The 12,738-nt window shown below is 47.2% G+C and overlaps 1 protein-coding gene across 2 annotated transcripts in view; it reads right to left on the reverse strand.

Annotated features, from left to right (window-relative positions):
• The window catches only part of LOC133350072 (mineralocorticoid receptor-like), a 125,412-nt gene that overhangs the window by 57,992 nt on the left and 54,682 nt on the right, over positions 1-12,738 (reverse strand). The window lies entirely within an intron of this gene.

Genomic DNA, 12,738 nt, shown 5'->3' on the forward strand with positions numbered 1-12,738 from the left:
TTTTTATAATCTTAATCAATTTGTATATTCGAATTCTGGTATGCGTTCCACAAAGAGACGGAACAATAGGGGCAGGTGGCGTTGCTGAGCATCCTTGAAGCATGGCCTTGCGCACGACGCGGTGGTGGTGGCGGTGCTCACTGCGACACGACCGTTGCATCAGCAGCTCGTGTTAGACTCAGCCAACGCAGGAGTTGCCGCCGAGATGTGGATCGCAACGGAAGCTGCACTCGGTCAGGAATCGAACCCGGGTGTTCCGAGGCCGTGGCAGTGTCCGCAAACCACGAACTGACAGTCCCCCCCCCACCCCTTGCTCGCACGAGCAAAAAAACAACAAATCATCCGGGCAATAAAATTTAACTAGATATTTTGAAGAACAGAATATGTTTGTTCGTGCAAAGAGCAAGCGATTGCAAGCCAAAGGCTTTCCCTGTAGCCCATTGTGGATGTAAGCGAGTTAATTAGAGACACGACAACGCGGGGCTGATCCAGGGAGCATCGCACGTTGTGTTTGCGTGTTACTTTGTGAATTCCGTTCTACATTTTGCGAAAATTTGAAAAAATGTACAAAAAAGAATGGAGCACATAAAGCGCTCAGAATAACAATACATCTGAAACACATTAGGCTGTCTCCGTTATTATTTTTCGTCGAAAAATGATTTGTGTTATGAAATGCAACGTCTGTGTGCGTTTTTACATATTTTGAGGAACTAAAAGCAGGGAATTATATTTTTTCATTATTCAGTAAATCCCCTTTCTTGTGATGTATCACCTATTTTCTGTTCTACTCTATGAACGTTTTTTATTTGTCAGGATGCCCACTATGAGGACAAGCACCCAAATTATAACAATTGCTCCAAATCTCCCTTGTTAACTTTTTAATTAAAACTAACGCAACGCAAATTCAGCAGTAGCAAAAACAATCCACACTGCCAATAAGCAAGCACGTGGCGTGAAAAACAAACACTTTTTCACATACACGTGAAAAAACCACAACACTTTTTCACATACATGTGAAAAAAAACACAACACCTTTTTCACATACATGTGAAAAAACACACAACACCTTTTTCACATACATGTGAAATAAAACCACAACACTTTTTCACATACACGTGAAACTAAACACAACACCTTTTCACATACATGTGAAAAAAACCACAACACCTTTTTCACATACATGTGAAATCCTTTCCTGCTGAATGTATTAAATATACATTCCTTTTGTTCCGGATTGCGGTATTAATAGACATCACAGGAGCTTTCACCCTACATTGCCCATGACATCTTAAGGATACTCGACTGCACACAACAACGTACCCATGCATCCACCCGTGTGTCCCCGCGTGCGTGTGCGTGTGTTATCCGATCATTATCCACCCGTTAAGTGAGTGGGGCTTGTATCACACTGCCTTTGGTACACAGTGTACTTTCCATTGCATGACTCTCATGCAGGTCAAACTGCCCCAGCCGCTCCGCACAAAGTATGCGGTAACTGTGGCACGTGCTGGCAACGACGCACTAACGTTACGATTATTTATTTAGTTATTTACTTGTGTGAATATGTTTTTGTATTCACCGCTTCATTTACCGCTTTACTTTTTTGGTTTTGTTTCGAAGGCTTTGGTTGTTGTTGTTGTTATTTTTTTGCATCACAGACGACATTATAATTACATTATATTGTCAAATTTTCAGCGTTGAAAGACAGGATGGCGATGAGGCTCACGAGCACAGGTCCAGACGTGTGTGGAATGCTGACGGTTGGGAAGACTTCGCGAGAGAAAACGGAGAACAACTTTTCGTGTGCTCGCTTGTTGGATTAGGCCTAGCTGGACACACGCTTATTTTTTTTTTTAAAGACACACGCACACAGCAGTCAGTAGAATTATAATTATTGCTGGCATTGTCAGAACCACCATACGTAACCGTTGCCACTAATAACATCTATTACTGTAACGATGAGCAATTCTAAGAGCTTGCCCAATGTCATGTCGTGTCACTGAGCATGCTAACCCCAAGGTTACCGCCCCCCCATAATTACCATAATCATTAACCCTAGCAGTAATCCAAATTGTGACCCTTACCAGAGTTGTACATTGAACGTTCTTATTGATTATTTGCTCAAGAAAGCCTCACCGAGTCTCAGCGCTCATTTTGAAGAAGATCCTGCTATGATTTTGTAGCGGGTGGGGGGGGGGGATCATTGCGACGAAAATGCAAATTGAGTAAATTGCCGGTAATAAAAAAAAATAATCTTCCAAATTTTGGAGTATGACACTGGCACACAGCAGCCTAATCTTGCGCACTGACATCGCAGGACCTCTACCGTCCACTGTGAGAATCAGACGACGTCTTCTTTCATGGTAAACACACCCGTAGTATTAATCAGGGCGGCCGCAGCATTTGAACCATGCGGCTCCGTAGCGAGTGGTAAATGTGCTTCCGCTCGGCCACGTGACCGTTCCAAACGTAAACACAATTTGCAGTTATAAAAGTCAAACAAAAATGTATTTATAGGTTCAGCTCTAGGCATCAGAACTCAAAAAAGTACCTCCTACCCAAATCCCAACCTTACCTCCCAAAATGAAATGCTCATATCAAATCTAACAATTAGCCCAAACTAAAATCTTGCCTTAACACACAAGCTCTAAACTTAGTCGTCTAACAAAGTCAAGTGGGCCCTAACTGAAATCCCAGGACTTCGTGAACACACAGTCCTGCTAACAAACAAACAATGGCAACTGCTGGAAAATATTGAATAGCTGCACGAGGAATGTTACAAAGTTGGCAAAGTTGGACTCGGGGTGCGAGTAAATAAAACAGAAAAATTTGCAACAGCATGTGCGTCGAGCACCAGAGGTGGATCTAGGAACTCACCACGGGGCGGAAATCCCACATTTTCAAGCAATGCCCTATATTCATACGGCAACAAAACATTCAATGTATTATCTATGGCAAATATCAATTAAATATCAATGCTCAGGGTCTCAAGGGGGAAGGGGCAGGCGAGGGGCGATTACCCTCACCGCCCTCACCGCCATCCCTTGGATCAGCCGCTGCTTGGCATCACCATCCATTCTCTATCCACTGCTGGATTAAGTCCTCCCCATGCCATCTTCAAATGCCGTTTCCATATCCGTCCGATGCCTGCAAGTACACCGGGCCTCACAACTCCATCTCCACGGTGGCCGTGCCCTCGTTCGCGTTCTCTCCCTTGGCCGCCACTGCCACCAGTCTTGTTGGAATCAGAATATTTATTTAGACGTCAGGAGGAATCCGCGGAGCTGCGAAGCTCATGGTCACGCATGTGCAGCAGGGGCGGGTCGGAGCGTGTTTTGATGCGTGCTGCCCACCCCCATTGCCTTTGCTTCATTGTCAATGTGATATCGCTCGAGTTGCATGCGTCCCCTGATCGACGCGCGCTCCTCCTGCGACCACCGCGGAGACGGAGTCAATGAGACGAGGTCACGGCGCCACGAAGGAGATGGCAACGGCGAAGGGAGAGCACCTCCAATTAGCACGGTTGGCGATGTACGGTGCAAAAGAAGTTCAACATACGTGTATATACGAGGCCTTCTTCCAGCAATCAATAGACAATGGCTCTGAACAATAATGGCAAACGCTAAAGTCCACGTGAAGTTCCATATGCAACCTGACCCTAATTGTAACCAAAACAATAACATTAACTCAATCAAGCTACAACCTTTTACAGTACCATTGCAATGACCTCAAACGTAGCTCGTTAAATCTCTAAATTTAACCACAACTCTCGAACATCGGCATTTATCGCGACCTTAACCGTGATACAAATTCTAATTTTAACCCTAACCCACATGTTGCGAACCCGAAGCCCAATCCTGACCGCTGGCAGAGTGCGCGCAGTGGCAGCGATTAGCCCCCACACCGCTCCAAACGCCTCGGGCTCGCCGCGAGGCTCAATCACCCTTCTGCAGCGTTCGCCAGTGGCCGACCAGCAGACAAGCAGCCAAAGCTCCGCGCCGTGCAGATCCCCAAATAATTCAAGAAGGCGATGATCATTTTTTTTTTACCTGAACTTGAAATTGAATGCATTTGTCCATATCGGCCATGAGATTTGAATACAGTCTACTGCTGGTGTGGACTATAGTGTTTCATTGTGCTTTAAGACTCCCCTGGGCCCCATCTTTGTCAAAAGCCATGCTTCACAAAGTGCTTAGTTCAGTACTGGTTCAGCTGGCGGATTCCAAACCCAAGGCAGGCTTCTGCGTAGCAAAATAACAGAATGCTTGAAGTTAATAGCCAAGACCCAAATAGTTTCAGGTGCTCGGGACATTAGCATAAATAATTGTGACGTCTTTGTTTGGATTTTTACTTCACCAAAGACTTAAAAGATTTCTGCAAATATGTCTTGCCACCCACTCACGCTCAATAAATCTCACATCTCTGCCACAAACTCACCCGCCAGGCAAACCAGATGCCAAACAATCGCACTGTGAGTGAGCAATTACGGATGATATACAACTTTACTTTAACACTCTGTGCATAAATTCGCATAAACAGTGTGGACAGGGGTGACTTAGCACAAGCTCAAAAGTTGATCCTGTTGCTTCCCAACCGACATGAGCTTTAATGATAAATTACACAAGTAATTATGGTAATGTTTATGGGAGGCAAAAACTACAAATCACTTGCAATGACCCACATATTAAAGAGCAGATCCTTGCCGATAACATCTGGCAGTCTCACCAGCATGAGCACAAGCAAGCTCGACTGCTGAGGAGTTGCCGAAGGTCGAAACCAGCCCAGCGTTTGCTTGCATTGAACCGAAGCTGCTGAAACGATGCGCTCCCAGAAGGCCGTGTGGTGGACGGAGGGATGGACATGTGAAGGAGTTGTTATTTTGCGATTATTTTAGAACAAACGATAGGCAAAATACACGGCATAAGATCCGTCTGTATTTTGCATTTTAAGAGCTCAGTTTGCTGACAGTGACAAGTGACAAATTGAGTTTAGGCTTCAAAATTCTTGGTGCTTTTTTCCGAAAGTGCTGCCGGTAAGCGACACACACGCCAATATAATTGCGTTCACTTGTAAATGCTAATATCGCTTTGCATGAGAGTGTGCGCCAATTTACCTTTCTCAACGTTTTATTGAATTTGGCTTTTATTTCTTCTTTCACCATGGCCACATTGCAATCAAGTTTCTATTGGAAATCTATTTGTGGTGGTTTGGCCTCAACCTGTCAATTTTTTTTTTACACAATAAAATAAACGTTCTTTAATAGTCTTTACATTGGGAGCGTAAAACAGCTACACATCGTGACGATCTCTTAAGAAGAGTCAACAAATAATTTGGCGATGCTGCATTGGCAGTGGGTGCACAATAACAAGTAACAAGTACCTCAACACAAAATGAAAAATATACAAGCGGTTACATGCTGGGCAATGACCCGTCTTCACAGCTCACAAAATGAAGATGCTTTAAAGAAGGACCATTTGCCCATAACGTCTCCTTTTATGGCAGTGCCATTGACGAATGTATTGAGAGTTTTGCTAAGGGCACTACGTGGAGATTGGGCAGGACGCATTATGGCAAACAGAGAGGGATGTCTGATTGATGAGACCTGGTGACACGATCGTGATTGCACCCACGAGCACAATCACCAGCAGAAGTGGAGCAAAGAAGTAAGTTCATGAGCAGGAGTGAGATGGATGGCAACGGCGTGGTGAGAAAGTCACTGAGCAGTGGATAGACCGACGGCTCACGATGATGTCAACTAAACAAACTACAGGAATTTAATGCACCCATCGTGTTCAATATGAAATATTGGTTCATAAAGATGGCCTGCTACATTTAAAGACATTCATATTTCCCAGTGTTGTATACTTTAGACTACTGAGGTGCTAAATTGTTTTATGTTGTATATTTCAACATTCGGAGAGCATAGCTAAGTTGTTCTTAGCTTAATGCAAATATGTGGGTGTCAACTTCATTGCTTGAATGTGCAGGCTGGTGTCATCATCGTGTGACCATACTTCACCACGACGGTCATTGTGAGTTGGTGAAACGTTTGGAGGTGGTGGGGGGGGGGTACCGAGTACCGGTCCAGATCTCACTCGCCACTGATGTTAGCCGTGGCCGGGATTCGAATTCAGATCGCCAGGTTCGTCCAGAATGTCGTGTGCTAACCACTGCGCCACCATTCCTCACATTTCTTTAACAGGCGTTTAGTTGCATGTCTCTGTAACAGGTTGTTCCGTACTAATAATCCATTGCTGTGCTAACGAGTATTTTTTTTTATCATCACATTGTCATTTAAAATGCCAACTTCAGGACCACCTGCCTGTATCCATAACAAAAAAACAAGGAATACACAGATCCGACCGATCTGACGTGCCACGATGGAGGCCTGTCTTCATTGGCCACAAGTCGAGGAGATAAAGAAGCCAATGAATGGCTCAATACAAAAGGCAGGATATTAATGATGCGAACGCGATGCGATTGCGATGTGCGTCGTTTCAACAGGTCGCATTATTAATGATGTGGTCTCTCCCCCCCAATAAACATTCAAGAATTAAGCTGCATGAATAATCTTGATTTGAAGCTTTCTTGACTGCAGGAATTCATACTCGTTGGTTCTTTCGGTAAAGTGACTTTACCGAAAGAACAAAAGAGTTTGCTGTAGTAATAGGTTTTTACCCTTTTAACTGGTACAAAATCTGACACCTTTATACAAGGCATCATGTTTGCAATAACCTCAACACAAGAAGTCAAAATGCAAATAAAAAGAAACAACTCTGATGATGATAATGATATGCACTGTCCTTGAAGTTGATTGGTCCACACCCGAGACAGCTTTCTTTAGAGCCTAGTCTCCATTGGTGTTGGACCAGATGACGCCAAAAGGCGTACAACTCAAAGACAGTGCACTATCAAAGTATTGAGAGCTCGGGGTAAGCATGCATTAATAATATGTATAAACTCCAAGGTTAAATTGTCACGTGAAGAAAAAAGCATTTTCCTCCATATAATAGTGGACACGACGCACCAGGTACCCGGATTATGCCGAGTCAATGTACGGGAATACCAGTTTGTGTCCAGAGCAGCCTCAGATCTCAATCTTGACATTTTCACAAGCCCTCAAATCTCTGCCTCACGTCACTGCTGATGGAACGGCCTCCAGTCGAGGGAGCTCTAAAGAGCACCTCCAGAGAGCCCCTCCAGAGAGGGCGTTTATGTCTCGGAAGAGGTGGGAATACTCACACTCTACCCCACCAAACACGACTTGCCAATCGGCCGTCACCAGGATCAAGGCAAAATGGCCTAACCGCTAAAATGACGAAAGATCACCCAAGATGGCCTACAGGTGCTGTTCGCGAGCACCCATAAAGGTCGTAGCAGGCACTCATTTAAGGCTGATTTTGACCTACAGCACTAGTCCTCAGCCATACACATACAACCGGCCATTTATCACTAAGTGTTTATGATATCTGCAACAGCATCTGCGCCAGGCTAGGTGTACCCCAAGGAGACAGAGCAGTTGGGGTTTGCTGATAAGGAGGTCACAAGACAGATTCCGATGCTACAGATGGCAATTGTGACAAAAAATTAAATACAAAGACAAAAATCCCCATACGGCCTTGGAGACGTTTAGGGCAAGTGCTTTTAGAAAACAACCTCTTAAGACATGCATGGCACACAAGGGACAATGTGGCCAGCGCCACACCCAGCTGCCTTTGTCAACCCAGTGCTGAAGTTCACGCACGTCAGCCGGTACTCATTTATGGCTGAGTCGACCGAGGGGAAGCCCAGGGTGGGATGAGATGCTTTCTGCAACTGATATTACCCACGATAGGAAAATGAACCCAGGTTGTTGGCAGGTTTGTAGTGCAGTGCATGAGCCCAAAACAACAACAACAACCGCCATTCGCCACTTAGTGGCGGTGACGTCACCACGGCAATTGTGCCAGGCTAGGTGCACTTTAAGGCCACGTGAAGTGTCGAACGCCCACTGGCAGGAGGTCACGGGACAAACCCAGGTGCCATGGGTCAACTGAGATGACTGGCCAATGCACCACCTGTGCCCCCTACTGCGCCAACTTTCTGTGTTTTAGCCGCCTGGCGCTCCGCTCGTTGTTGTGAGCGTCGCTCCTCTGCCATCCGTTATTGCTGGAGGGCGACTGCCTCCAACTGCCCAGTAGCGTCCTTCACTAGCCTCCTCCACAGAGTCCGACCTTAACACCACTGGTACCAATCATCGCCAGTCCACTCAGCTCCACGTCCTCTTGTACCACATCACTCCATCTCCTCTCTAGCCCGTGCTGCGCCAATTTATTCCCCTCTATTCGGCCGAACAAAAGCTGTTAATTCTAGATTTGAAGCTTTCGTGACTGCAAGGATTCATACTCTTTGGTTTTTTCGGTAAAGTCACGTAGGTCCCCAGCTGAAGAAGGACGCTTGTGTTGCGCCCGAAACGTCGTGATTTAATTTAGTTGTTTTCATTTATTTTATATAAAAGCTGTTAAGGCATGCAGTTGCTGGACATGTGGGCTACACGACCCAGCATGAGCCCAAACACCCCCAATAACCAACAAAAATAAATTCAAAGCAGTCTCAACCTCTGCAGGCTCCAATGACAATGCAGAGCAGTGGGGCTCATAGTTTCACGGTCACCTTCATCTTAATGATCCAGTCGCTGAGCATCGGATGCGGTTTTTTTGTTTATTTGTACGAGTGGGATTTACGTCTTCTGCCGAAGCCCCGTGATTTCATTTCAATTTACGTAAATGCCAATTGAATTCTGTTAATGGCATTCACAAAGCAAATGTGGGCGCGCAATATGATTCAAGAGTGTCAGCACGTTGGTGCAGAGCTAAGCATCGCACCGTGCGAAATAAGATAGGCGCACGCACGCACTCACACAGACGCACGCTCACGCACGCACTCACACAGACGCACACTCACGCACGCACTCACACAGACGCACACTCACGCACGCACTCACACAGACGCACGCTCACGCACGCACTCACACAGACGCACGCTCACGCACGCACTCACACAGACGCACACTCACGCACGCACTCACACAGACGCACACGCACGCACTCACACAGACGCACACTCACGCACGCACTCACACAGACGCACACTCACGCACGCACTCACACAGACGCACACTCACGCATACACTCACACAGACTCTCGCAAAGACCCCCTGTATACCCTTAACAGACTGTTGGGGTAAATGCTGTTAACGAGCACCTATGAAGCAAGGTTCTTGAAGGGGTGGGTGGCCAGCACCACACCCGGACGCCTTTGTCTCCCGAGTTGGGAGTTTATACACCGCACCAGATACTCATTTGAGAATGAGTCGACCTCGGGTAAGCCCAGGACCAGTTCATACAATCGTCACTGGTGGTGGTGACTGTGAGCCGGAATCGAACTCGGCTCGCCAGGTTAGTAGCCCCGTGCTGACAGCTACACTACCGCTCCCCACAGACGCATGCACACACACACATAGACGCACACACACACACAGATGCACACGCCCTCACGGGCACACTCCTCAACATGCCTCGCGAGATGATCATTGCCACGACCTTGCCAGCACACTGAGGAAGGAGATGCTCCGGGAGTCGTTCTAATCAGCGTGCTCCCCCTTCCTATCAAGGGGCACCCCGAGGGCATACGTTTAATAGCGAGGAGCACCTACCAAGGCCGGCACGGCACACGAGGGGGTGCGTGGCCAGAACCACACCCGACCGCCTTTGTCTCCCCAGTGGCGGTGTTTTAACACATCACACTAGGTACTCATTTGAGGCTGAGTCGACCTAGGGGATGCCCAGGACCGGTTCAGATAATCGCAGATTGCTCCGGTACCACTCCCCATACGCACACACTCACAAAGTCTCTCTCTCACACAAGCTCACGCACTCGCACACGAACTCAATGCAAAGTCTCACACACTCGCTCATACACACACAGTCTCTCTCTCTCTCACAAAGACTCACACATAAACTCGCACACAACAAAGAACAAAGATCCCCCTTATAGCCTGAACAGACTGTTGGGGCAAGTGCTGTGAGCGAGCACCTATGAAGGCCGGCACGACACACGAGGGGGTGGGTGGCCAGCCCCACACCCGACCGCCTTTGTCTCCCCAGTAGCGATGTTTACACACCGCACCAGCTACTAATTTGAAGCTGAGTCGATCTAGGGGAGGCCCAGGACCGGTTCAGATAATCGGGGATCGAACTCGGGTCGCCAGCTTTGTATTGCAGCGCGCTAAGCGCTACACTACCGCTCCCCCAACACGAACACACACGAACACCTATACATTTAGCCAGCTAAAGATATCCCATTTAACAAAATTAACTGTTTCGGAAAGTTGTACGAGTGAGCGACTATCAAGGCCAAGGCTGCCCAAGGGAGGGAGTGCGGTTGGTACCATGCCTGACCCCCCCCTCCCCCCACATTTATCTCCCAAAGAGTAAGGACACATGGTCACACTTGTGGTTACGCCTCGAGTTCACAAAGTGTTCAGTTGCCTTGCTCTTTATTAATAGCTCCGAGAGTTTTAATCTCTCGCAAAGCTGTTGCGTGGAGAGGCACGTTGACCCTCCGACGAAGGACTGAACCTGCCGATTGACACGCACCTGACGCCCACACAAGACTCGTTCTGCCGTGGGCGAGCGACAGCTCATAAAGCAACTCATTCGAGAGTTCTTGCTCATCGCGAAATGGTGTCTCTCACGAGGACGTTTAAAGGCCGGTTCTGTAATTTCAAAATCCTTGGCGCAGTTCTCACCCTCGTTCATTTATTTAGCGAATGCTTTTACACGTGGCAGTCACACAGCGCACTCTCACCCTTGTGTCGTGACGCTCCTTTTGGCACACTCACAAAACACCGTGTATATTTCAGCAATATCCCTGAACAAGCATTGAGTCGAGCAAACTATTTGTGGTAAGCACTCTGTATTTATTAGGAAGCCACTGGAGCTATCCACTTTGTAAATCTAGATTGTAAACTAATTTCTTTAGAACTGTTTTTTTGCGTTTAGTGTGTTGTCCTTGCCCCCGCAACTCCGTTTAGCAAGGTTGGCTACGTACGGTGCGAAATAAGTTCGACATACGTAGGTACTACTCTTTGGTTCTTTCGGTAAAGTCACGTAGGTAGAAATGAAATGAAATAGAACAAATTGCGACGTTTCGATCGCAACACAAGCAATCCTCATCAGGTGGAACAACCACAGCAAGAAAACATGCTGAAGTAGGCGAGAGAGCTGCCGTGGCAAGAGGTTATATAGGTAAGAAAGGGGGGAGAGAGAGATGGGAGAGGGGTGTAGGCATTGTCTCTGACCAAATTACCCAGAATGCACCGGATCTCGTTGAGATGTCGGAAGCTCAGCAGGGATGGGCGTGGATAGCGCTTGGTAGACACCAATGGTTGGGGCCTCCGTTGTGGGCAGAAAATGTTGCCGAAAAATCATCCCACGCTGACCTGCCTTACCAACCCGCACTTTGGGGCCATCCATTTAGTACTTACGCATGGAGGGGGGAAGGGGGGTTAACCCAAATGCGTACGTTTGCGAATGGGGGGTCTACTGACAACGGGGGGAAGGGGGGGATGAAGCCTCGATAATAATTTGTCTACATTGGCCTTCAAATGAGTTAGATAGTCCGGCGGTGGACTATCTGTTTGCTTAAACACGTTAATATTATTCATCATTGATCATTTCGCCGTGGATAAAATATCGTCCGTTCTATCGGATTCGGAGGGGGGGGGAGTGCGTCAAGCGTACGTACGCAGAGGGGTCACGTTTTGACATATTTTAGCGTACCTACTAAATGGATGGTCCATTAGCAGCCATGTGAAGAAACCCACAAAATCCACGAGGCGTTGGGTGGGGGCTCCTCTTCCGGCACTGGCCTGGCAATAGAGCCATACGCGCACATGCACTTCATAACGCGGGCAGAATCTAGGTGACCCGAGTTGATCATTATCTGTCTACGTTCACGAGTCCGTGCTGCAATGGGACAGTGCGATGACGCCGCACGTGTGGAATCGGCAAATAGTAAACGCGCTGCACAACAAAAATGCCAGATCGAGAGGTTATGGTGCTGTCGCGTGAGCCAAAGTAGGAATTTCAAGGGGGATTTCACGAACGGCGGTGAAGGTGAAAGACGATGATGCCGACGATTGTAATCACAGTGGTGATGATAATCATGATGGTCATCATATTTTTTGGAAAATTATGACGGCGAATACTGAAATAGCTTGGTGAGAGGCATCCTGGGAAATACTCCGAGGGCATAAAAAAATTAGCACAGAGAACAGAGGCACAATACCGACCAATTAGAAGCATTGGGCAGGTCACATTACCATAAAAAATCATTGCCGATGGATGAGACTTTTAATGGAAGGGCAGCCGGAGGCAGGAAGGCCCCTTAGACTTTGCCTTTCCCATCACGAACTCCATCCCACTTCCCAACTTCCCTACCCATTCATCACACTCACTCATCGTTAACTGCTCATTGTCACTTTCATCGTCGTTTATTTCACGCGTAATCATATTCGTCAAACGAGCATAGACCATCGCGCAAACTCCGGTGGTCATCCTCACAGCAGCAGATGTTGGCTAACCATCGAACAAAGACGGTTACCGCATCGTGCGCTTTCAGATGCGCTGCTGCGTCCGTCTGGAACGCTCTTCCTTCTGATATTAGGAAGCTACTGGATCTATGGATTGTTAAATC

This window comes from Lethenteron reissneri, chromosome 32 (assembly GCF_015708825.2).
Source record: "Lethenteron reissneri isolate LAM-NWPU_2019-01 chromosome 32, ASM1570882v1, whole genome shotgun sequence".
Lineage (NCBI taxonomy): Eukaryota > Metazoa > Chordata > Hyperoartia > Petromyzontiformes > Petromyzontidae > Lethenteron > Lethenteron reissneri.